This window comes from Trachemys scripta, chromosome 1, assembly GCF_013100865.1.
Source record: "Trachemys scripta elegans isolate TJP31775 chromosome 1, CAS_Tse_1.0, whole genome shotgun sequence".
Classification (NCBI taxonomy): domain Eukaryota; kingdom Metazoa; phylum Chordata; order Testudines; family Emydidae; genus Trachemys; species Trachemys scripta.
Genome location: NC_048298.1, coordinates 149,729,946 through 149,756,433, shown reverse-complemented (window position 1 = coordinate 149,756,433; position 26,488 = coordinate 149,729,946).

The following is a 26,488-nucleotide window of genomic DNA, read 5'->3' as shown; positions in this document are numbered from 1 at the left end:
AAGAACAGGAGTACTTGTGGCACCTTAGAGACTAACAAATTTATTAGAGCATTCACGAAAGCTTATGCTCTAATAAATTTGTTAGTCTCTAAGGTGCCACAAGTACTCCTGTTCTTTTTGTGGATACAGACTAACACGGCTGCTACTCTGAAACCTGTCAAAAGAATACATAATGTTGTTTTAGTTAAATAAAACAATTTAAATGTCTGTCTGGCAAGAAAATCCTCCAAATATTAATGATAGTTCACCTCCTAATGACTTCAAAATATCTGCTTCATTTACTTTTGGTAAATGAAATAACCAACCAACCAATCATTCATTTTCTGATATAGCTGTAAAACTAACCTGAAATTTTTTCAAAATAAATCATTTAAATGTATACTGTGTACCTTCTAAAAATGAAACCTACATCTATCTCTGAGTGATGAAGAATATGTATTAAGGTTATAATAACCAACAAGAATGCACTTTTATGTAGAAATCGATGATTAAATTGAGTCTTCTTGACTAGTGATTTAAATCAAATCCACCCTGCTTCAGTCTTCACTAAAAATGTTAATAGTGACCAGGGACTTGACACAATAAATTTAACATGAAGGGGGAAGGAATGCAAGCCAAAACAGGGAAAGAATGGGTTAAAGAATATTTAAATAAGGTAGATGTATTCAAACCATCGAAACCTGATATTCACCCTACAGTGCTTCAGCTTGTTCCTTAAATCTTAGTTGCTAGCAGTTATATCTTGGAGAAATCATGGAGGACGGGTGAGGTCCCAGAGGACTGGAGGAGGGCAAACATAGTATCTATCTTTAAAAAGGGGAACAAAGAGGACCTGGGGAATTATGGAACAGTTGGCCTAACTTCAATACTGGACCATGTTATTAAACAGTCCATTTGTAAGCATCTAGAGGATAATAGGTTTATAAGGGAATAGCCAGCATGGATTTGTCAAGCGCAAATCATGCCAAACCAGCCTAGTTTCCTTTTTTGACAGTATTATTTGCCTAGTGGATTGGGGTGGGGGAGGAGCAGTAGATGTGATGTGTCTTGCTTTTTAGTAAGACTTTTGACACCATTCCACATGATGTTCTCATAAGGAAAAGTGGTCTAGATGAAATTACTAAAGGCGGGTGCACAACTGGTTGAAAGACTGTATTCAAAGGCTAGTTTTCAATAGATTGCAGTTAAACTGGGAGGGCATATCTAGTGGGGTCCCACAGGGGACTAGTCAATATTTTCATTAATGATTTGGACAATGGAGTGCAGAGTGTGTTTAGAAAATTTGCAGATACCAAGTTGGAGGGGTTGCAAGCACTTTTGAGGACAGGATTAGAATTCAAAACTACCTTGACAAATTGGAGAATTGAGCTGAAATCGCAAGATGAAATTCAGTGAAGACAAGTGCAAAGTACTACACCTGCAGAAGAAAAATCAAATGTAGAGCTACACAATGAAGAATAACTGGGTAGGTTGTAGTACTACTGAAAAGGATCTGGAAGTTCTAGTGAATCACAAACTGAATGAGTCGTCAATGTGATGCAGCTGCAAAAAAGCCTAATATCATTCTGAGGTGTATGGGGGGGAGGGATAGTTCAGTGGTTTGAGCATTGGCCTGCTAAACCCAGGGTTATGAGTTCAATCCTTGAGGGGGCCACTTAGGGATCTGGGGCAAAAATCAGTACTTGGTCCTGCTAGTAAAGGCAGGGGTCTGGACTCAATGACCTTTCAAGGTCCCTTCCAGTTCTATGAGATAGGTATATCTCCATATATTAACAGGAGTATCATATGTAAGACAGGAGACAATTGTCCCATTCTACCCTGCACTGGTGAAGCCTCAGCTGGAGTACTGTGTCCAAGACTGAGCACCACACATTAGAAAAAATTTGGACAAATTGGAGAGAATCTGGAGAAGACCAACAAAAGGTTTAGAAAACATGACCTGTGAAGTAAAGTTAAACCTGGGCATGTTTCTTCTTGAGAAAAGAAGACTGAGGGAAACCTGAGAAAAGTCTTCAAATATGTTAAGGGCTGTTTATAGAGAATGATCAACTTTTCTCTACGTCCACTGCTGATAGGACAATAAATGGGCTTACTCTGCAGCAAGGAAAAACTTGCTAACTATAAGAGTAGTTAAACTCTGGAATACGCTTCCAAGGTAGGTTAGGGAATCCCTATCATTTTTTATTTTTTAAGTAAAGATTTGACAAACACCTGTCAAGGATGATCTAGGTTTACTTGGTCCTGCCTTAGCACAGGGGCCTTGACTAAATGACCTCCCAAGGTCTCCTCCAGGCCTATATTTCTATGAGTCTAGTGCTGTGAAGACAACTATTAAGTCAAAATCCAAGGAGTGGGGACTACCCACCTGCATTGTCCACACCAGAGACTGCTGTGAAACCAGACAGCTCAGCCCCAGGAGAGGCAGAGATGGAGACGAAGGAAGGGCCTTGTATTTCTCAACAGCAATGCCTCAAACAGATTAAGAGGCGCCTTTTTTGAGCTTCAAAGGGAGTCCCAGCCAGTAGTAGGTGGCTGACACTGCAATTGTTTGCTCCTGCTTCTGTGGCTGGTGTACAAGGATCAGGCAGGCGAAGGGCCAGGCACAGCGCTAACGTGAGCATTGGAAATCATGGGAGAGTCACAGTGAGGAAACAAGTGTTCCAGGGGAGAGGGTCAGAGATCTCCTAGAGAAGATACTCACCCTGTAGCTCTACAGGAATGTCAGGGGCTGCCTGTGAGGGCCATGGGGCTGACTGGAGCAGCTTTTGCTTCACCTAGATCTAGGCCAAGCAAGCAGAGCACTATGAAACCCAAGCTCCCTCAGTCACGTGAGAGATCTCTGGGATCACTCCGACTCTCCAAATAGGTCTGGGACGGGTACCAGAAATTGACCACAACTTGGGGAGGAGCAAAGAAGTAAGAGGAGGAGATGCTGGACCTGCTGCAACTCCATTTATTTAGCTGGGGATTATAGTAGGGATGAATGTGCCCTTGCATCACACAGGTGTTGCAGAACTATAATATAATCATGTTGTGACAGCTGGGCATTGCTAGCACATCTTCACAAGAATCCCCGATGGCCTGAGCATTTGGTTCCCCTCACTGTCACATAGTAGGCATCCTCCAGCAATGACATTGGGAATAATTACTATGTCAAAAGTGTGCTGCAATTCGCTGTGCTGGTATTATGCCTTTGTTTTCAGTGTGCTGTACTGTGCCATTAAATCTCTAAGGATTCTGCCATGTGCAGATCTTTTGTGTTTGTGACAGTGCAGACATAGGGGAAATGCACAAACCTGTCATGCTCTCTTGCTAAGAGACTTTACCTTTCTTCCCTTTGACTTGTTCTCAATCTACAATAAAGGTCACCCTGATGGGAAATACTTTGCTCTTTGTGAATGGAAAAACATGAAAGGTTGTCACCAATCCCCATGGGTTTTGATGCCTCCAGCACCTGGGCAGTGTATTTATTTAAATATGTCCAAGAATAACTAGGTGTATGTAAGAAAAGAGATACTTCGCTGCCTTTCATCTCCAGAATGCTTTAGAGACATGAGCTAACCAGTCTGTAAATACACACTGTCTACAATGGGTTCAACCTTCTGCCTTCACTGTGAAACCAATGGACTGTCCAGTGAAGCTGACAAAAACCCCATATCTTGTAGAACAGGTCCTTTCTGCCGACTTCTGGCTTCTCCCCAGTTCTTTTCTCTGCTTCAAATGTGTGGTGTCTCTGTCTGTCTCTGCTTCCCTCCCTTGCTGGCCAAGATCAGATTTCACTAAATGAATCACAGTCTAGTGGAAACTCCCTATAAACTTTGCCAAGAATTGCAAAGTTGATGAAAGAGCGATGTTCAGCCAAGGGGAGCTTTGCATGGTTCTTACTGGTTGGGACCAGCAGAGATTCCCGTCAGAGCTGGTGCCTATGGGCCATGAGGGTCATGGTTGGCATCTCAGCTGAGATTTGTGCCCACGTACACACAGTGAGTCTAACCATGGTTTAGAGGGCACAAGTAGTGGTTGTCTAACACAACTGGTGCTATAATATTGTTACTGGAAGCCTCTCCCCATAGCTGCCATCCCTGACAGCCACAGATTATTTCTTTAGGTCTCTCTACCAGGCTTCTCCTGCTTGCAATTGATGGAATTTTAATTCAGACTGTTTCCCATCCCTCCAGATTAGTTAAATAAACAGTTACGTTTATTCTTCACACCACTTTCGAATTTGCATTTAGCCTAAATCTGGCTTTAAACCGTGCTTCCCATGGCAATGACTCTATGGCTGTGTGGACTTCACAGGTGATGGTGCAACAGATGTGGTCCAATAGATAAGGCACCAGACTGGGAGCCCTCCTGAGGCCTATTCCTGGCTGTACCATTCACTCACTGTGTGATCCATGGGCAAGTCACTTCACTGGTCTGTGCTTCCATTTCTTAATGGGGATTATAGTACTGGCCTGTCTTTTGTAAAGTGCTGTGAGATCTACAGATGAGAAACACTTTCCATATGTGCTTATTCTTGTTTATACTTGAACACAAGGCATATTTCACTGCTGGGGAGCATTGCCACCACTTTTAGACCTTACATCTCCACAAGGCCTCTGGCCACCACAGGGGAAGATGGTCATGTAACATCTGGACTAATATCACAGGGATTGGTACAAATTTTCCCCCAACCCCAAGGTTTGGATGCTGAAGCAGAGGATTTATGGAATGTGGTGCTAGAAGTCTTTGGTCTCCTGTACAAGGATGCAGGCTGTTGTTGCTGATCACTTGTAACAATTACTGAGGGGGGAAAGCTCTAGTGACAGTCTTATAAAGGCTATGGAACAGGGTCAATAGGGAGGCACTAGTAGATTGGACATCTGACTCCTTTCACCTGAGGCCCAAGACATCATTCTTGTTCCTGGCCTGAAATGCACCTTTCCCTGTGTTGAGGTTGGGAACTTCCCAGTGTCCTTGCAGTTGTCATCCAGCTGCCTGATAATTGGCCTGTGTCTCAGGTACAGATTGTCATGGTCAGTGCGTGACTCCTGCATTTGGGGATGCTGGGCCTGAGTGCCAGAAGCTCCCTAGAAGTGTTGGGTGGGGGGCACTGGCACTCCCTGCTCCCCCCAACGCCCTGCTCCCCCCAATGCCCGGCCCCATTCAGCCCCCTCCCCAAGGAGCCCCCTGCCCACACATCTCTGCCTCTGAGCGGGTGGAGAAGCACGAGAGGCAGCTGGGGGCGGGGAGGGAGTAGGGTTACCAACTTTCTAATTCCAGAAAACCAAATACCCGTGCCCTACGTGCTGCGCCACTCCTTCCCTGAGGCCCATCCCCGTTCACTCCATTTCCGCTCTCCTCCCACCCTTGCTCACATGCTCATTTTCACTGCAAGGCCCAAACAGTCGTATTTATTGTTTTGACAGATGTATTATGCTAAGTTCAGGTTTTATTTGTTACAGGACACTAGAGCTGGCAGCAAAATAGTCAAAAAGGGTAATTTAAAAAAAAATGAAATTTCACAAAGGTTTTCATGATTTTTTCCCTCCCCTCTTCCCATCTTTCATAACCAGCTCCATGTTTTCTGTTCACCAAATTATTGTAATTTTATGTGTGGAATTAGGACCACACCTTATCACAGCTGCAATGAGTCCATCAAAGGCCCACTCCAAAAGCCCAAATACAAATTCATAGAGCACAACCACAGAAATGCACACCTGTCCAGATACCTATATAATTAAATCTGTAGAAACTACTCCCACACCTACATGCAGATACACACATGTATTCATGTGTACACATGCAGGGCCGGCGCAACCCATTAGGCGACCTAGGCAGTCGCCTAGGGCGCTACAATTTGGGGGGCGGTGACTGCGGCAGTATTTCGGCGGTAGGACCTTCTACCGCCCCTGTGGGGGGCAGCATTTCTGGGCGGGACCTTCCGCCGCCTCGGGCAGCGGAAAAGCTGATGGTGCTCCTGTACACATCTATGCACTAACACATATACTTCCACATTATTTATTATTACACTTGTTTAGTGCTTAGAGACTCCAACTAAGATCAGGGCTCCTTGGTGGTGCTGGATATACACATAAAAAGAGAGAGTCTGCAACTCAGAGTTTATAATGTAGCTAGACAAAGGTGGGGAGAAATGTATGACATATTGGCTCTTCTGCAATTACTAGTCAACATTCACTTTTTAAGGAATAATACATTTCTTTTAGAGTTCCCGTCTTTTTTAAAAACTTGTTATGAAATGAATACACACATTTTATGTCATCAATTTTTTGTGTGCGCAAGCCAGCAAAAGGAATAAAAGTCAAAGAGTTAGGCTGCTAATTATATTCACACAGGTATACATACTAATACATGCACCTCCGTACACAAAGACACACAGTCTCTTACACATATACAATGCATGCATGCATGCACACACTTGCCTACACAGAGACACTTTTTCATACACGTTTCCAGGGGCTGCCTAAATCACCCAGCCAGGAAGGGAGGAAGAGGATGGGCTGGAGGGGAAAAGATTTTGCGGGGGGATGTGGGGTAGGGTAGAGGAGAGAGGATGGGGAGGGAAAGAGGCCAAGGATGAGAGTAGGTTGGGAGTGAGAGGGGGTAATGAAGGAGAGAGGAGGGGGTATGTGGGATGGATGGGGATGCATGGGGAGGCAGAAGGCTACAGGTGCATGAGGATGTGGGGGGCACAGGGGTATATAGGAACATAATGGGAGTGCAGCACTGTATGGAGGTGAATGGGGCACAGGGGTGTGGGGGGTGAGGGACATGGGGGTGGCGACTCCAGGCGGTGGAAAGGATGGATGGGAGAGCGCTGTAAGGGGTACAGGGCTGGGATGGGTAGGTGTGGGAGGCAGGATGGGATGGGATGGGACGGGGAAGGGATGCAGTGAGGGGGATGGGATTGGGAGGGATGCAGGGACAGGGGATTGGGACTGGGAGGGATATAGTGAGAGGGGTGGGGGGGAGGTTGGGATGGGGAGGGATGCAGGGATGGGGAGGGAAGCAGTGATGGGGATGCAGCCCCATTCCCAGCACTCGGAGACGGGGATACACATACCTCCAACTCCTGCGTGCCGGTGATGGGGCAACAGACCGTGGTTCTCCACAGGACACACGCCGCAGCTTGAGCCCAGCCACACGAGGAGAAAAGGGCCGGGCAACAGCAGGAGCGGTGCACGCCATGCAACCCCTCAGCAGCCGCCTGCTGAGCGCTTGAGTGGCGCTAGTTCCTCCCCTGCCCTGACTCAGCCAATGGGAGCTGTGCTGGGGCAGCACATGGACACCGCCCCCTGGTGGCCCCTAAGGCTAGGAGCTACACATGCCAGCTGCTACCCAACCCAGGAGCCACACAGTCCATGGCATGGTGGCTAGCAGGGAGCCTGCCAACCCCACTGTGGCGCTGGGCGAATCGGATGTTCAACGGCTCGGTCAGCGGTGATGACCAGAGCCACGCCACGATCCCTTTTGGACCGAGTGTCCTGGTCCAAAACTGGACACCTGGTCACCCTACAGGGGAAGCAGCAGAGAAGCACGAGAGATGGCTGGGGGTGGGGGGCACCACGCGGGGAGAAGCGGTAGACCGGGGATGGGAAGAGGAGCAGCGTGGGCAGGACCACCAGGCAAGAATGGGATGCGGGAGTGGAGGCTCGGGGCGCAGCATGGGCCGCACTCCAAAGATGGCAGGCCAGCAGCATCCTGTTTGGGGAGGCTTAGCCTACCCTGGCCTATTATACCCGCCAGCCATGTTGACTGGCAAACCTCTATAACATTGGGAGAAGTCCCCACAGGTTTGGAAGTTCTTCTCCTTGGGAGTCCCTGGAGGAGTCTCAGCCCTCCTGGCTCTGGCCTAGTCGGTAGAGTTGTGTGAGGATCTCCCTCATGCCATCTTGCTGGTGCTCTTTGTAGATGAAACTGGGCAGTTCAGAGACAGGGAAAACTAAAGCCCAGTCAAACCAGTAACAGAACCTCTCCAAACAGGGAAAGGTGTGTAAGTCAGCTAGGATGGGACCCAAATGGGCTGTCCTCAAACTACTCTATCAGGTTCCTTCCTACCACCACTCGTTCTTGTGTTTACCTCCTAGTCCTACTCCCCTTTTTCCCCTCTGTGCCTTCGGGCCTCCTCGCCCCATTCCAGTACCTCTCATTATGTTTCTCACTTCTCAGACCCTCTTTCTCTTCCTTCTCCTTCCTGCATCTCCCTCCCTCCCTCTTCACTCCTCACTCCCTCCTTCCTATTTTCTTTCCCTCCGCACCGTTCCCCCACTTCCCTATAGGGTTGCCAACATTCTAATCACACAAAACTGAACCCCCTTGCCCCGCCCATTCTCCAAGGCCCCAACCCTGCTCACTCCATCCCCCCTCCCTCTGTTGCTCGCTCTCCCCCAGCCTCACTCACTCATTTTCACTGGGCTGGGGCAGGAGGTGAGGTACAGGAGGAGGGAGGGCTCTGGCTGGAGGGGTGGGCTCTGGGGTGGGGGCCAGAAATGAAGGATTTGGGGTACAGGAGGGGGCTCTGGCCTTGGGCCGGTGAGTAAGAGTGTGGGAGGGATTCAGGGTGCAGGCTCTGGGCAGTGCTTACCTCGGGGGGGGGGGGCTCCCCAGAAGGGGCAACATGTCCCTTGGCTCCTAGGTGTAGGGGCATCCGGGTGGCTCTATGCAGTGCGCTCTGCCTCCACCCGCAGGTGTCTCCCCCGCAGCTCCCATTGGCCATGGTACCTGGCCAATGGGAGCTGTGGGAGTGGCGCCTGCAGGCAGAGTCAACATGCAGAGCCCCCCTGGCCTCGCCTACACCTAGTTGCCAGACTTCCAGGACCCTGTCAGCCCCATGCCAACTAGTCTTTGAATGGCCCAGTCAGTGGTGCTGAGTGGAGTTGCCAGAGTCCCTTTTCGACTGCGTGTTCCCCAGTCAAAAACAGACACCTGGCAACCCTACTTCCCCATCCCTCCTATTTTCTCTACCCTTCTTCTCTCCCTCCCCTCACCACCACCAGGATTCAGATTTCCCATTGGCCTGTCTGGTTCCTCTTCTCCCGCAGGGTGTTCCTAAAGCATGATGAATGCATCCGATTGATTGGGAAGAAGCGGCTTGGACCGGGGTTCCCAGCTTTCCTCAGCCAGGCCTCTTCAAGCTCCGCTCCAGGAAAACTGGCTCCAGTAGCTCAAGCCAGCAGAGGCCCTGCATGGGAGGAAAGCTCATAAAACCTAGGTGTGTTATAGCTCTGCATTGCTGTCAGCCTTAGAACATAAGCCTCCCTCAGAGCTGTGTGCTCCCTGCCAAGTGATTGGAAAGAAAGTGAAGGGCCAGCCAGGGCAGGTGTCAGGTTTCTGCTCAGAGAAAGGAATGAGGCTGTGCTGTCTGAAATCCCACACATACAATTTCACTGGGGAGTACCACAAGCCTTATCAGGATTCAGGCACTGGCTGCTCAGAAGAGTGATAGTTTTCCATTCTTGGTCTCTCTGCGCTCTCTCTCTCTAACACTCTGCTCTTTCTTTCTCTCATCTGTTTCCATTGACGCTGGTCCCAGGCCCATTGCCAAGTCTCTGATCCATTAGTGAGGTGCCTTGCTGACTGAAGCACAAATCATGATGGATCCGGGTGCAATTAGCAGCTCCTAGCACCTCATCTGGAAGACATTAGCTTGGCTGGGGGGAGGCAGAATTGGGAGGGGAAGAGAGAAATGTGAAGGAATTGATGTAGATGCCAAACAGAATAAATAGCCTACTTCTATAACTTTAAGGAACCACAATCCAGCAGCAGATAGTGATGTGCAAACAGGAGAGACAGGGTGTGTAGTTACCATATCCTAGTCAACATGGCCCCCAGAACTATAACACATTCTGGGGGTGCAGGGTGGTTACTGAGCCCTAGGAGGTACTAAGATATGACCAGACTTGCAGTTACCATGTCCCATACAAAATGCCCCTTGGTTTTCTCACACAGGCCCAGACTGATGATTATGGTGTTCCACAGAGTGTGTCCCTTGGGGTACCATAACATCACCAGATGGGAGGCTACGGTTCTCTGTGCCTCTCAGGTACTAGGACCTCCCAGCGTGTGCTGCTATGGCCTACAGTACCACTCCCAGAGCCATGCCAGGGGTGGGGTTATGATGTCCTGTACGGTATCGTGGAGCACTAAGGTGTCCTAGATTGTATGGCTATAAACAAGCCAGGACTCAGCCTCCTGATTCTCTGTCCCTTGTCATCTTCAGCAGCCCTGTTTGTTTTTTTTTCTTTGAAGGAAATCTTAATAGTCATCTAAACAGACACACAGTGAAACCCTCATGCTCACCAAAGGGACCTGATGCTTCCTGGCCATGACAGCTGTTCACGTATGTTTGGGAGCAGCTCTCTTGGGGACTGAAACTTCACCAGCTATTACGGCAAGTGACTGGAGCAAGTTTCACAGTGTTCTGTATTTCAGTGGGGATTCTGGCAGCACCAAGGAATTGATCCCAGAGATAATGTGTTTAGAAGAATAAGCAAAAGCAAAGTCTCCTCATTCTTCTGCCCAGAAGATTCTTCCCTACAGGGAGACCATGATTACTGTTTCCTTCCCCCCGAACATTCCTCACTCCACACATTGTTTCATACACATGCCAGACCCCTACAGCCGGCTGCCTCCTGCAGCTATAAAGGGCCCAGCTGCAGGAAAGTTGATCCATTGTTTCAGTCCGTTTCTCACCCTCACACAGCACTCTCACTGATGGGCTCTGATGGAAGGAGGGGTGGGAGTGGGGGCTAAAAGGCTGGCAGAGGGTGGGGAAGGGAGGAGAAACTAAAGGCAAATGTATGCATCAGTTTCTCTGTTCAGAATAAGAAGACTAAGTATCTTGATAACCAGGCCAGCACTGCCACAGCATTCACTGGACGTTCTCCTTTGTAGGCACACCTGCTATGGACAGAGTGACTGAGGAAGCTAGGAATTTCTCTCTGGCCAGTGCTCTTCCACTAGTCCTCCAGACAACTGCTGGAGGTGGCTGGAAACTTCTCTAACAATGGCCCTACAATGCCTCCTGTTGGGAGATGCAGGTACAGGAGGAGCTGTGAATTTGAGCATGGCCCATGCTCCTACACCATTTCCTAGTTTAACTCCATCTGGGAGAGGCTGGGTCTGGCGTACCACAAGTAGAAACCAATTTTTGCTAGGTTAGAGTGGGCCAGATTAGCATAGCACTGAAGTAAACTAGAAGATCTCTACAGCTAGTACATGCTCCTATACCGTTGCCTATTGCACCTTCTAATAGGAGAGGCCTGAAATGGAATAAATTGGAAATGCCCCGTAGCTATTCCACTCCTGGAGTACCTCTTCCTGGGAAAAGCTGGCACTATAGTAGCTATGAACTCCCCACACCTGTGTTTCTGCACTATTCGTGCCTTTGGGGAAAAACAATGGAGCTTCACAATCTCAGTACTCTTGCTGGGCACAAGGGGAACTGTCCACACTTTATACACTTTCCCAGGAGCACACTTCTCTGTATGCTGTTGCTCATGTTTCCAAGCATTGGAACGGGGGGATGGGTGTCTACAGTGGTCATCTTGATACTCAGTGGCCATTCTGACACATTCTTCTCCAGTCATTGTGAGCCTCCTCTGAGTCCAAATGAGATTAGACTTGCAGGGGTAGATGGGTTTGGAGGGGGACTGCCATGAGTTGTCATAGTGCAGTGTTAGCAGATGTGTTCTCCATGGACCAAAGGCAGATCAGGAAGCTCTATAAGAGAGCTTGTGGTGGACCTTGTCATCTATACAGAATAGCAGCCTCTGGAGCAAGCATGGGGTTCCATCTGATTCTGAGCAGGTTGGCCTACATATTTCTACACATACATACATACAGATTTCCCATTGGAATGCACGCACATGCTCTGTGAGTGGCTGTTCCCTTGTTTTCCAGGCAGGGAGGATGAAGGAGAAAGGCCTGGTTCTGGTTAAGCCCTGGGTCACATGAGGATGCCTTTCCTATTACTTTTTTGTTTTTCCTTCTAAGTAGCACTTTCAATTAACTCTCCCAACTTGCTCACATATTGTACTCGGCCCTGCATGAGGGGTGGGCTCATGTCAGTTTCAAGTAAGGAATAATGTGGGCTTGTTCAAATCAGGGACTTTTAGTCATGGTCACCACCTGCCCCTTGCCCCCGACCCGACAAAGAGAATTTGGGAACCACATGATACCGAAGGATGACCGTACTGAGGAGAGCTTTAAGAGCATGATCAAAGGCATGTGGATATCATGTGATGTGTGGTAGAAGTGCCAGAGAGTTCGTCATGACATTATCAGGATTAAATTTGGGCCCAAATTTAGGAACTGGGGGGAAGCAGAAGACAAAAAACCCAAGCTTTTACAAAACCAAAGACCACAAGATAATTCAAATGCAAACTTTTTTTTAGCTCTAAAAACATTCCTCTGCAGCATTTGCAACCCAAACATTGCATCATTGTGCTAGGGCATAAGGACCTGCTAATGAAACTGACTGCAAAACAACCACCTATTTTCCATGTCCAAGCTGTGAGAAGTGCAAAAAGTAAACAGGACAAATAGTGCCCTGGGGATAGTGTGACAAATATTTATTTTGAGTAACCTAGAGTAGGATTTCCAAAACTCTCAGTGAGTTAAGTCCCCAAATCTCACTGAATTTCAATTGGCACCTAACTCACTTAGGGTCTTTTGAAAATCATAGCCCTAACATGTGATGGGAAAGGATTTTTGTAAAGAACCTAATAGCATATTTTTAAGATTGTAAGACAACTTCTGTTAAAAGGCTTTTTTTTTAAATTAACCCCTTCTAATTTTCTAAAAAACAATAATTTGGATCTGAAATATCTCATGTATTCCCAGGCCACAGGAGTGGTTTGTGTGGGATTTTGTGTGTGTGTCTGTGGGGGGGGGAGGGCAGGGGGGAATGGGTTGGATAGAGGTGCGTGTGTCGGAGGGAGAAAATTTTCCAAGTCGTTCTGTATCTTACACTTGTAATGTACCTCCTCCATGGGGACTCCGCCCACTTTCCAATAGGCAAGAGACTTTTGAGGAGTGTGGGGCCCAGTCCTCTGGCTTCAAGCAGAAGACATGAATTTATAGGAACCTTGTGGGGCTCTCCAGGAGGCTAAATCTGCTACCCAATTAAAGAACAGGAGGCACCTGAGCCTAGGGTAACAATCTTTGCACCATGAGAGCAGGCTTTGGTACACACTCTGATATAGGGGAATTCATGGCTACCAGGGCCGGCTCTGGCTTTTTTGCCGCCCCAGGTCGGCAGGGGAGGGCGGCCGGAGCCCCGGCGGGAGGTCAGCGAGCCCCGGCCGGGGCTCCGTTCTCCCCGGTGGCCAGAGTGCCGGGGGGAGGGCGGCGAGCCCCGGCCGTGGCCCCGCTCTCCCCGGCGGCCGGAGCCGGAGCACCGTGCCGCCCCCCTCCTGGTGCCACCCCAAGCACAAGCTTGGTGGGCTGGTGCCTGGAGCCGGCCCTGATGGCTACTCCTGTCCCACGCTGTCCCAGCAGGAGGCAATGTAGGCAGCAGTGCAGGAACCCTGGCTGTGGGAGAATTCATAGTTACTCCAACCCCAGCAGGAGACACTATAGAAACAGCCATGAAAAACTACTTAGCAGTAGTTCAATTTCTTGGGGGGGATAAGCTGCCGCTCTTCTGTTGAGATGGAGAAGGGGCAAATGTATTGATCAAGACTGAACTCGATCTGTAAATAGTAATCTCGCTGGTGGGTAGGTCATTTAAACAGACAGAAGCAGCTACTGCTAACTTCATCCTTCATCCAAGAGTCCTTCTCATGACACAGACCTGTGTGCTGCCCGCTAGTCTTTGAGCTCAGTGCCTCTGGCCAGGCTGTTTGCAGCCCTATAAGGTAACTGAATCTTCACAGTTCATTTGATCTCTCTAGAGTCACTAAAACCTTGTTGGTGCATGTTTGGGTCTTGGAAAAATGACTAAGGAGCTGCAGAAGGAATTAATTTATGCAGGGAAACTAAAAGAACTAAAGGCCCCATTCACCTCTCACTTTACACTAGAATTTACATTGGCGGGAATTAAGTGGGGTTTACATGAGGGTAACTGAGAGGAGAACTAGGCCTGAAATAAGCATTGCTTGCTAATTAACAGTTAAGATGAGATCAAAGAAATACCAAAGAGGGCAAGAGTTTGTTTTGGATGGTCCAACCTAGTAAAATCAGAAGTACTAGGATGAAATAAAGCAGAGGAAAATTTAGGCTGAATATCAGGAATCGATGAATCAGGATTTCCATCTTGTATCTGCCAACTGCAGGGTTCTGAAGCATCTAGCCACTGTCAGAGGCCAGATGCTGGATGAAATGGATTTTGGGACTGAGCTAGTGGCTATTCCTATGTTCCTATAAGAAGTGCCTCAGGACTAGCTCCAGGTCAGGGGTAACTTTTTGTTTTGAAAGTTTCCAGGAATTAGGGTGGCTGTTAGATGCTTTGAAATCCTGGTCTGAAGGATGCTGTAGAAATGTGTGTCCAGCCCAATGCAAGGTAAATCTAGGCATGTGTGCACACAGGTACAGCTCTTAGCACGACTCTTTTTTCCTGTTGCACAGTTCAGAGTGGGGATCCCCAGGTTCCAACATTGTGGTGGCCTTTAAAGGGACAAAGTGTTGTTTTGAATGAGTAACTGTGAAAAAAGAGATACTGTAACTAGAGAAGAGGGTATGTGTGTCAAACTACAGCTAAAGAGGAGGGGCTTAATTTTGTAAGTCAGTATTTGCAGGTCTTAATACCAGAAATGGTGAGGAATTGTTTAGGATGATCCTAATAACTGGAAGTAATGGGCTGAAAAGGACAACTTAAAGTGAATAACATAATGTTATGCTGGAAGGTGGTAGTGGCTGCCACTAAGCGGGTCTTTGATCTATAAACAATCACAGACCTGCTTAAAATGGAAGGTGCAATTAAACCCTTCATGTAGTGAGCTTGCTGGCAACAGAAGCCACTGTCCAAGGCAACAGGCTGCGTAGCAAGGCCCAATCAGAAGCTAAGTCATATGGGCTGAGGGGTTCCCTGATTGCAAATGCAGGGGCTAAGGGACTGTTTGGCAAGCTGGGTGTTAGAGGGAGAGCATCAGCAGATAGGAAGAGAAACAGTTGTCAGCGTGGCCCTGAGGGAGCAGAGACACGACTCCTTGGTGTGCAGAACTGACTGGAGAGGCAGACTTGGAAATAGTGACCAAGGAAACTGCCTGTTGTGTGTTCCCACTGGGTTCAGGAGAGCAGGGTTTAGTGGGCACTCATTGTAAATAAACAGGATTGCACCAGACAACATACGTGCCTCCATCATCAATTTCTCCTAATGGAAACAGTCCCGCAATGGCTAACCACTCAGGCCAAAGGGACAACAGTAAGTTTGCTAACGCTGAGAACTAAGGCTGTGGAATTATGTGTGGAAACCCCATCACTTGGGACATTTCAAATTGAATGGGACAAAGTGCTGGAAAATGTACTGTGGGGAAGAACCCTATGTCAGTCAGATGGCTGAGGGGCCTGGCAGGGTTGCCCCATCTCTGATTGCTAGAAGTCAGTAACTATCCGAATCTTTCTCAGGCTCCATCAGCAGAGAGGGCCAGGGGGCTAATCTTATTGTAATACCAGGGGTGAACTTGGCCCAGCAAGTTTGAAGCTGACCACGCAGCCCCTGGAAAGCAGCAGCCACCAGGCAAAGCAGAAGGCAATGGGGATTGTGGTGAAGGCTCTTTTCTGGACTGAGGCAGGAACAGGGCCAGGTCAGCACTGTGGGCTTTTCTCCTAGGTGCCTCCCTGTCTTGGGACCCCAGGTGCTGGAGCTGAGATAGGGATTAGCAGATTTTTTCCATGGTGTTTCTCCAGGGTCCCTGACAGAGCCCATCAGGACAACCTTTTATCATCATTACACGCTTTAGTGAGTCTGTCATGACTCATGCACAATGTGCTCCACGCTGGATTAATCCAGCCTTTACGCTTGGGATGTGGCGAGGGAGAGAAATGGATGCATGGACTAATGGGGGCTGGAGAGATCAGAAACCCAGTCCCTTCACTTGTTGAAGATGGGATGTCAATTTTAGGGTGATCTGAAGGGGCCAAGAAAGAACAAACCTAGGTCAATGGGGATGTGTGCTAAAAGAACAAGTGGGGAGGAGAATACAGCTGTAGATAATTAAGCTTGGAAGGATTAGATTGTTATTGGTAAATGTTGATTTTCACCACATACACAGAGAGAGAGAGAGAGAGAAATTTTTCCATTGATGATGATGGAGATTTACAGATAGGCTGCTTGAGAATTTACTTTGCTTTAAGGCTAAAATGTTGACATATGATATCGACAGTTTGTGTTAACAGTTATAAAACTTTACCTTTTTGAACTACGGGATCTACTCTCATGAAGTGATTAGTGGCTGACACCCTGCTCTGTAACTTCCCACAACTTTGAACATTTAAGTTGAAAAAAAATGCTTTAAAATAAATATTTTGAAGGATATTATCAATTATTTTTAAAAATTGATTTCTGCCATGCCTATAGATACAGTCCTGTTCTTTCAGTCTTATCAGAGAAGAAGTGTGATCCACATGGTGATTAGTGTTAGATTAAATATGCCCTGAACCCTCAAAGACTGGACCGCAAGTTCAGGATCACTTGAATCAGCAAAATTAGCCCAGAAACCCCTTAAACAGCCTTCTAGCATTATTGCTGCTTTCCATGCACTAAGCACCAACTCAGTCTTTGCCTAGATTACTTTTATTTCAGATTAAGAGACTCCACAAAGAAAAAAACTCCTAGGGGTGTAAAGATGCAGTGCCCAGAATACCAAATCATAACAGGACTGGATACAACTCAACCATCTCATCCCATCAGCTTTGATTCCTAGCCAGAATGAGGATGTATAAATAAATACAAGCCACAGGGACCCCTAAATGAAGCCTCTGGAAAAATGAAGTGTTCCGAAAAATCAGAACACAGAATAATCATCACGGATAGTAACCAAGGATCGCAGACAATAGCAAAAGACTATTGCATTGCATTATGGATTCATTTATTTATTTAGACCTTTAAGGGCAAATTTTAGCAAGACAGATCCAAATGGAAAAAAAAAAAAAGAGTGCCATCGTGTTCAGTGTTTATTCACCTTAGAATCTAGTGCTCTGAAGAGTGGTGCTTCGGCTAAACTCTTTCCCCCGCCTCCAGCCGGAGCACCACTTGCAGAGCCCTGCCCTGACTATTGTATATCCAAGTGCAACTATTCTGTGGTGGGCTCATAACATGTATATTTTAAGGATCTGTGCTAAGGATCTTGGAGATCTTATGCACTGCAGATTAGATGAGAACAACATACGTTGCTCTTACGTACTTGAATGTCACCACCGGAGCAGAAGAGGGGCAAGGGAACTGCACAGAGGCAGCAGTTATGTCTGCCTGCCCATGTCTAACGACTGCAGACAAGGCACTGAAGGCTGCAGGTTTCCTAAGGCCAAGATCAGAGCAGATTCCGGGCACCAGGGAGTGTGAGTGGAGGTTAATGAGAAGTAGGAGCCAAATAGACCATCAAGTCTGGGGGAAGCAGAGGGGATCCCTCTGGGCATTGCTTTAGAGCTTCTAAAATCTCTGGTCCCAATCCATCACTACCATGTGGCCCCTTTATGGCAACCAGGGGATGCCCCTGATGTCGGAGGCTTCCCCAGCTATTACAGAACAGGCATAGCCAGTCCGACACTACTCCCTACAGGAGTAGCTGTCTCAGGGGGCATATCTGGGAGTGAAGAGGCTCTGACTATTGGGTTCTGACTATTCCTGGGTGCTATAATTCTCTTGGGGCCGTGCATGGGCAGTTGGGCACAAGTTAGAGTAGTGCTCAGACTGCTCTAACCTGTGCCAGGGGCCTGAGCATCCCCCAGAATGTCCCAAACAACAAAGGCACAAAGCTGGCATAAAATTTTCCCTGAGCGGAGTGAGAGTTTGGGGTGTGCGAAGAATGGAAGATTAAGACCAGAGTTTGCAACTCAAAGTGAAATTGTAACTCCTCAATTTTCTGTGTTCCTGGTGAATGAAATGCAGGACGTCAATCATTAGCAGCAGTGGAGAAAGAAATTTTTCCTGTGCTTAAATTAATAATTTAAGGTGTCATAAAGAGGACAAGTGAGAGGACTTGTCTTCAGAAATTAGAAATGGTAAAATCAGCCCTGGATCTAAGCTTCCCTTAAGCTTGGGTGAATTTAGATCCCAGGAGCCATTTGGGGGCCATCCATTTAAATATGATTCATTATTTTAAAAAAATCTTGTGTTTTAAAATGTGGTCTCACTATTTATGCTGTTTTTACAATTTTTGTATTTTGCTCAGCCTGGACAATTAATTTAGGGCATTTTCACGTAGATTAATTAGTAATAATTATGAATTATAGTTGAATACAGGCACTTGTAACAGGGAGACTTTAGGAGTCACTTATTTCCACTTTCTCACTGAGGTAGAAGCTTTGGTATTTGGTGAATTCATTCATTATGGGCCACTGAGTACAGGAAAAATCCCAAATGCTCCACCTTTCTGTCAGAGGCACGAAAAAGTCATCATTCTAACCATTCATGAAAGTTTTTATATTTTTCCATGAAGTTAATATAATATAGTCTATCCCTGAATATTTTTAAGACAGTGGACCAAATTTAGAGGTGAGTCTACGCAACTGTAACTCACAGCCTAAGGGGCCTATTGACTATTGCCCTGCATTTTGTACAATCCTTTATACCCACCAACTGCTTGTCTACACACGCAAATTGTACCTCATTAGCTATACCAGTGTGTAGCTAAAGCAGCAAAACCATCTGAGGGTGGATGCAGCTCTATAGTATCAAGCACCTTGCTACCAAGCATACCTGTACAGAAAGGGAACGAAGCTATAGCAGCATAAGGCACTGTTACACTGGTATAGCTGTGTCCATACTAGGGGTTGTACAGGTATAACTAGACCAGTAAAAAAAAAAAGTCACACCCTAGCTGAGATACTTATGCTGGTATAAAACCTGCATAGCCTAGGCCAAGGCAAGTTGGGTATAAAATCTATGGCTACACAAGAGGGCCCAGAAAAAAAGGAGTATAGTAAGAAAAACAATCAACAGGAGGAGGGTGTAAGAACTTGGCTCCCACCCTGCTTATACCTTGTTACAGTGTCTTCTGGTTGCTCAGTATGGGAGCCTTCACCATCTTAGATCCCTCTACACAATAATAAGGGGGCTAAATGGCCTCTTGAGTGTAAAAGGTTATGTCTACACTATAACCGCTACAGTGATATAGCTATGGCACTAGAGCTGTGCTGCTGTAGCCGTAGCGTAGACACTTCCTGCAGCGAGGGAAGGTTTTTTCTGTTGATGTAGTTAATCCATCTTTCAGATGTCGTAGGTAGGTTGACGGAAGAATTCTTCCGTCGACCTACCCGTATCTACACTGGGGGTTAGGTTGACCTAACTACATCGCACAGGACACACAATTTTTCACAGCCCTAAGTGATGGATATAGGTCAATCTAATTTCCAAGTGTCGACCAGGACTAAAATAAACTAGTTTAAATGTGACTTAAAACCATTTGAAGTGTGTCTATGTTAAGGGATCGTATTGGTATACAAAATCGACATCAAAGCAATTTAGTTTACACTAATGCCAATTTCCTAAACGAGATAAGCCTAGTTCTTGCATTACCTCTGAAATGTAGTGCACTGTGATTTGCTGATTGGAGCCCTTCCCTCTTTGTTTTCTCTGATTTGTCTAATCTGTTGTTAAAAGATGCTTAGTTTCTGAATCCTGCTCTGACACTTTCTTCTCTAATCTTTTCTCCAGCCAAACAAGGTTTTATTTGTTTGTTTAATTTGACATGCCAAGAGAGAAACGATCCCATTTCCTATGGATTATCGAAGTCACAAACAGCTTTACAACAGAGTAAACAAAGTAAAACTCATGTCTCAAGTCTTTGAACTAGGGGCTTCCTAATCACTTCACTTCTTAATGTGATTCCTTTCCCTCTCTCCCCTGCTGCTGTCAAGATGACTTTCTGGCCACTTCTAATAGAGGCTGCTCCCCTCAGCCCAGCCCTGTCCTCTGGATGGAAATAATCACAGCCTCTTTGTTCTTCCCTTCACCAATATAACCAGCAATCCCTCTTGACAGCTTTGTACCCCTGCAAAAGAGTTTTTCCCCCCTCTGTCTTGTTTTTGGCTCTGTAGCCCAATCCCCTCCCAGCAAACTCCCATTTTCACTAAGATCAAGAACTGAAAGCACTTCCTTACTGAGTTTCTTTCCGTTGACTTTACTGGGAGTTTTGCCTGAATAAGGAATTGGTGTTAGGGCTGAAATACACTCCAATTGTGCAGCCACGGGTGTATATTTTAATGCTGATTCAAGATGGGCCTGAGTCACAGAGTTTATAATCAGGATTCAAATTTCCACAGAAGTCTGAGGCGTTTGGAATTCCTGGTTTTGGATGGGTTCAGTGCAGAGATAGTTGTTAGCCACAAAATTCAGATTACAAACTTCTCCAAAGTTTTGTGGGTGCCTGGATCTGGAATTTTGAGCTCCCCCTCCCCCTGTTCTGTTTATTACTTCTACAGTAATTGGATGGCATGTGTGGATGAATTCAGCCTAGCAGGATGTATGAGAAAACTCGCTTTCTTCACTGGCTGAATGAGCAAATTTAACTGAGCCTGTTACCCACTGAATGTCTTATCGAAACTCCACTGTCCAGTTTCCTTTGAGTTCTCTCTTTCATCTGGAGTCCTCTTATGCTCCCCCGTCTTCCTCAGCACAATATCAAACAGCTGGAGTTTCTGCAGCTCTGAGGAGGTGGGGTTTTAATTTAACTGGGGCAGCAGTGAAACCAGAAAAGGCTGGGCTTTATTCAGACTAGCTGGTAGCCTAGGACAACAAAGACACTGTGGCACATACTGCTGATGAAATGTTGCTAGCTGGGGCTCGAGCCTCATAAATAGTTCATGTTAAGAAGTTTCCTTTGAGGGACTGGATGACTTAGGGGATTGGGCTAAAGAGGCTTTTTCAGCTTTGTTGCTGGTTCAAATCTGGTCCAGGTCAACAGTAACCAAAAGTCATTGCCATCTAATGGCTGTTTGATGGCCAGTGTGACAGAAGTTGGTGCCAGTTGAGTGCCCAGGCGGGCAGATCTCCCTGTTACAAAAACACCACCACTAGTAGCACTCTGGCATTCTCAGGAGAAGTGCCCAGGTCTGAAGGGCCAAAGAAACTGAAAAGCCCTCTTCTATACTAGGAGTAAAGAGGATAAATTACAGGTGGCTGTGGCTGCTACATTCTAGGATGTAAATTCTCATGGTCACTCTCTACTTCCTCAGTTTAGAGGTGGTTGCCCTGGGTTTAGGGATGAGGCACAAAGGAGGACAATGCATGTGGAAAACTTGCACTGCAGCCACATGTACTCTTCCCTGCCTGGGAATAAACAGAGAACTAAAAACTCCAGAGCTGTCCTTCTGGTGCCTTGTATTAACACTAATCTCTCTTTACAAACACTGGGCCAGATGTTGGGGGTAAGGTAGGGTAACTCTAAGGCACCTTTCTCTCTTCTTTCTTCCTTCCCATCCCCAATTCTAAAACTGCTCAAGAGCCACTTCAGCTCCTGTTTACTAATGTAGAGCATCTTCAAATTGCATTAAATGATGCAAGCACTAATGGCCAGACAAGTTATTTCACTTCAGTGGAAACTGCTGGGTGATCAGCACTTTTAAAAACCAGGCCATTTATTTAGATGCCTACATGTGGATTTAGGATCTGAGCATAAGAAAATGAGCAGAAAATCTTTTTTTTTTTTTTTGGTTCATTAAACATGAAAGTTAACTTTCTAGAAGATTCAGTAAACCTGCCCAATATACGTGTAAGATCCAATGATACACACTCTTCAAGATCTCTAGTATATCCTCCAGCACAGACCAGATTTGACATTCCTGGTATGTCTAAATATAATAAAATAGCAGAATTAAAAAAAAAAAAAACTTCCAGGTTGACTTTATACATCATAAAGAAGCACACAACTCCCTGCCCCAAATCATCACCCACATGAATCAATCTGATTCCTCTTAATGGTGATGCTAACTCTGAAACCTAATGACAACGTAAATGTCAACATTAATTGCTGATCACCTCAGCAGAAATGTTCTCTTCCACTGTTGTTGTGGCTGGATGTAGTGGCAGCTATTGGATCAGGGAGTCATGGGAGCAGCTGGTTTGCTGAGATGAAGAGCAAGGATGAATCAGAACTCCATCCTCCAATATTTAAACGTACCCTAATCCAAAAGAGGGAGGGAAGGCGGAGATGAATTCCTTCTTCAATATTAAAAGCCTCAGTTGTCTTCTCATTACCAGAAACCTAAACTGCTTCCCACGTGTGGTTACCGAAAGCTCCAACTGCCCCTTTCTCAGATATCAGAACTTTGAGTGTCCCTGCCGACAACTTCTACAGTGCAGTTAGACATTGCAATTCATAAACAGTGGCACACTACACATTTGGGAGCAAAGTAATACCAATGGAATTGAATATCAAATTATATAAATAATGCATGAAGGTGTACTGATTGGCAGGGCCGGCTCCAGGCACCAGCGCACCAAGCAGGTGCTTGGGGTGGCCAAGGGAAAGGGGCGGCACATCGGCTCTTCGGCGGCAATTCGGCGGCAGGTCCCTCAGTCCCTCTTGGAGGGAAGGACCCGCCGCTGAATTGCCGAAGAATAAAGCGGCGGCAGTTGAGCTGCCGCCAAGTGCTTGGGGCGGCAAAAACGCTGGAGCCGGCCCTGCTGATTGGCCTGGATGTGGGGGCAGTGAGGTGAAGAAGGCATGTGGGAGGAACACATTGCTTCATAATTCTGGAGTCCATCTTGCATAACTTTGGTCTGATGTGCTGCAAAGGCCATGTGCTCTTGCATAAGAGCGCTTGGATGCCTAAGTTAGTGCAGAATGTGGCTGGCTGATTGTTAAGCAGTGCTAACTGTAGAAAGCACATTGCACAGACATTGAGCTCTGCACTGAATGCTGATTTCCAGATGTAGTTTAAAATGGTTTTGACCTCAGTGGCTTTGGGGGGACTATCCTACCTGAGAAGACTGCCCCTCTTCTCTCCCCTGAGGTACTCATGCAGTCCTGGCCTGCAGAAGGGCTCAAGCTAACAAGCCCTGTTGCAAAACAGAGGGATATTCAAAAGTGTGCTCAAGCCTTTTATTTGATCCAACAGAGCCCAAATCTGTTGGACTGTGGGGCACCATGCATGGCTCGATTCTTCTCCTGCACCTCTGCTGAGTGGGGCGATTGAAGGACTTCATAGAGATTTTTAAAGTCCACCATTAGATCATCTAGTCTGACTTCCTGCATAACGCAGGCTGTAGAATTTCACCCTGTCATTCCCCTATCTCAGTGGTTCTCACCCTTTTTTTCATTTGAAGACCCCTACAAATTTCAAATGAAGGTGCAGACCCCTTTGGGAATCTTAGACATAGTTTATGGACCCCCAGGGATCTGCGGACCACAGATTGAAAACCACTGATCTATGGTAACGACAACCTTTTATTGACCCCTTAGACATAGTCGGCGGACCCCCAAGGTTTGCGGAACACGGGTTGAAAACCACTGCCCTATATCAAGCCTGGAAGGAGTCTTCTGGGTATGCTACAGCATATATTTCAGAAATACATCCAGTCTTGATTTAAAGACTTCAAGTGATGGAATCTATCACAACACTAGGTGAGTTGTTCCAATGGTTTTAATTCCCACTGGGTGACTGGATATGTGAATTATTGTATATATACTGCTGTATTTGGGGGGTGAGTATTAATTTCAGCTTGCAGGGGCTGTTTTTTGACTATTTTATTTGGCTGGGTGACTTATGATATTGGGCTAGAGATAAACATCATTTGTCCTGAAAAGTCATGCTGTTTTGATAAACGTCTGCGGTCCCCTTACCCTGCCAAGTCAGGCAAGGTGGGTCTTGGTGAAGACTAGACAACAGCAATGCACCATGGTGGATCTAGAGAAGATCACAATCCCAGGGCTAAGGGGATTCCTTCTGGTCTCCAGTGATGACATCATTTGATGAGGGAGATCTGTCTGCTGCCTCTATCATCAGGGTTTTCTGCCTGTTGAGTGGCAGGGGAAATCTGATTATTTATATCCCAAAGCTTCTTCAGGGGCAAATTCCTCCAAATCCCTGGCCAGCTCCTTGAAGAGGGATCTGCTGGGGGTAGGAAGGCTCAGAAGAAAGGGGGGTGGTTGGAGGTGTAACCCCAGACTCCAATAAAAGGGACTGAACATAGGAATGGAGCCTTGCTGGACCCTGCTGCTGAGGGAAAGAGACTTGGCTAACTGATGGCATTGCCAGCATTCCCCTGCTCCAGCCCCTCGTTCCCTGGCCATGCCATACATTCTGTTCTCTCTGCACAGAGGTCTGCGGTCTTTTCTCTCTTGCCTTGTATTTGCTTGGGCTGCTCTTATTTTCCCTGAATTTTTCACAAGGTTTCATTTCTTTCCCCGTCACTCCTCTTTCTCATTCTTCTTTCTTTTGCTCCCCTTCATCCCATTCCCCTTTTAGTGTACATTTTCTCCTGCCCTCTCTCCTTTGGGATACTTCAATGCATCCGAGGGTAAATCCTCTGTCCACTGCCCAGCCTCATTAATGGTGCTACATCGGTGGAAAGGGGGACCTTCACTTAGAGGAACCACTACCTGGGTAATGCTGGCCAGACAGAATGCTTCAAAGCTCCTTACAGACATTAATTACCCGTGTCAGACAGATAAGGCATCTGCCTCACAGTGGTATTCTTGTTTTACAGCTGGGGAAACTGAGGCACGCAGAGAGGAAGGGAGTGAGCCACATCAGAGCCAGTGAGTGGGATCTAATTTTCCTGAGGGCCCTGAAGGACAGCAGCTAAATGTGCTAATGTTACGTGTAGAAGTGTATTTAATATAAAGGTTTGGCCTGGCTCTTTACTGGTGCAATTTATAGACGGAATAGTGGGAAAGAAGTCACACTAAGATATTGAAGCTGCAGAAAAGGGTGGGCCATGATGTTTTGGATATATTACATATTCCCTTATGGGACAGTCCTATAGATTTTAATAGAAAATGTCAATTTTCCTCTAGAACCTTTGAACCACCCAGAGAGTTTCATAGAGATTTATGTCCCTGCTAGAGGTCCCTTAGCATGGTTAAAAAAACACCTATAGAGAAAAGCAACAGAGGGTCCTGTGGCACCTTTAAGACTAACAGAAGTATTGGGAGCATACGCTTTCGTGGGTAAGAACCTCACTTCTTCACTTGCATCTGAAGAAGTGAGGTTCTTACCCACGAAAGCTTATGCTCCCAATACTTCTGTTAGTCTTAAAGGTGCCACAGGACCCTCTGTTGCTTTTTAAGATTCAGACTAACATGGCTACCTCTCTGATACCTATAGAAAAGACATCCTCTCTATTTAATTCTATAGAAAAAGTAATTTCTACAGACCCCATATAGGTTTCATCCCTATTAAAATCTACTGGATTTTTCCATAAGGATTCTATTCATGTTTATTAGTAGCTCATTTTGTTATTATTTCTCTCTCTCTCCAAGGTCCAGTCATGATAATCACTGGAGTCTGGTTTTATAGGCTGAGGGATATGAAAAATAATCCCAGTAAAATGTTTTAAAAGCTCTCTAAAGTGACTTTTCTGCTAAATCTGTAGCACATGCAGAATTCATGAAGCAGTGATGTAGTATCAAGGTTTTGTCAGCACTTGCTTGCGATGTCCCACGTTCTGTTCTGGCCACGTTGCTCTCAGGGAACGATGGCTCTCTCTGAGCCCAGTAGGTGCTAAGCACCCACAACTCTCCCTGAAATCAATGGGATTTGTGGGTGCTCAGCTCCAAAGGAGACTGCCTTGCTCATTGTACCACCAAGCACTTGGCAGCTACATATCTCTTTCATTATGATGCATTTGGGGGCTGATCCTGCACCTTTCTAAGCAAGGCCGGCTCTAGGCACCAGCAAAACAAGCTGGTGCTTGGGACGGCACATTTTTAGGGGCGGCATGGCTGGCACCAGAATGCCACCCCTAAAAACGTGCCCCGCCGCCCTAGCTCACCTCCGCTGCTGCCGCTCGCGTGCCACGGCGCACGAAACAGCTGATTCGCGCGCCGTTGCTCCCCCTCCCTCCCAGGCTCTCAAACCTGGGAGGGAGGGGGAGATCCCGAGCCACTGCGGTGCGCAAAACAGCTGATTCGCGCGCCGCTGCTCACCCTCCCTCCCAGGTTTGAGAGCCTGGGAGGGAGGGGGAGACTCTGAGTGGCCGCGGCGCATGCGCCGCTTCTCCCCCTCCCTCCTAGGCTTGAGAGCTTGGGGGGAGGAGGCAGGGCTGGGGATTTGGGGAAGGGGCGGAGCTGAGGCAGGGCCGTGTGTGAGGTAAGAAAAAAACGGGGGGAGGAGGGGAGGCGGCCAAAATTGTTTCTGCTTGGGGCGGCAAAAATCCTAG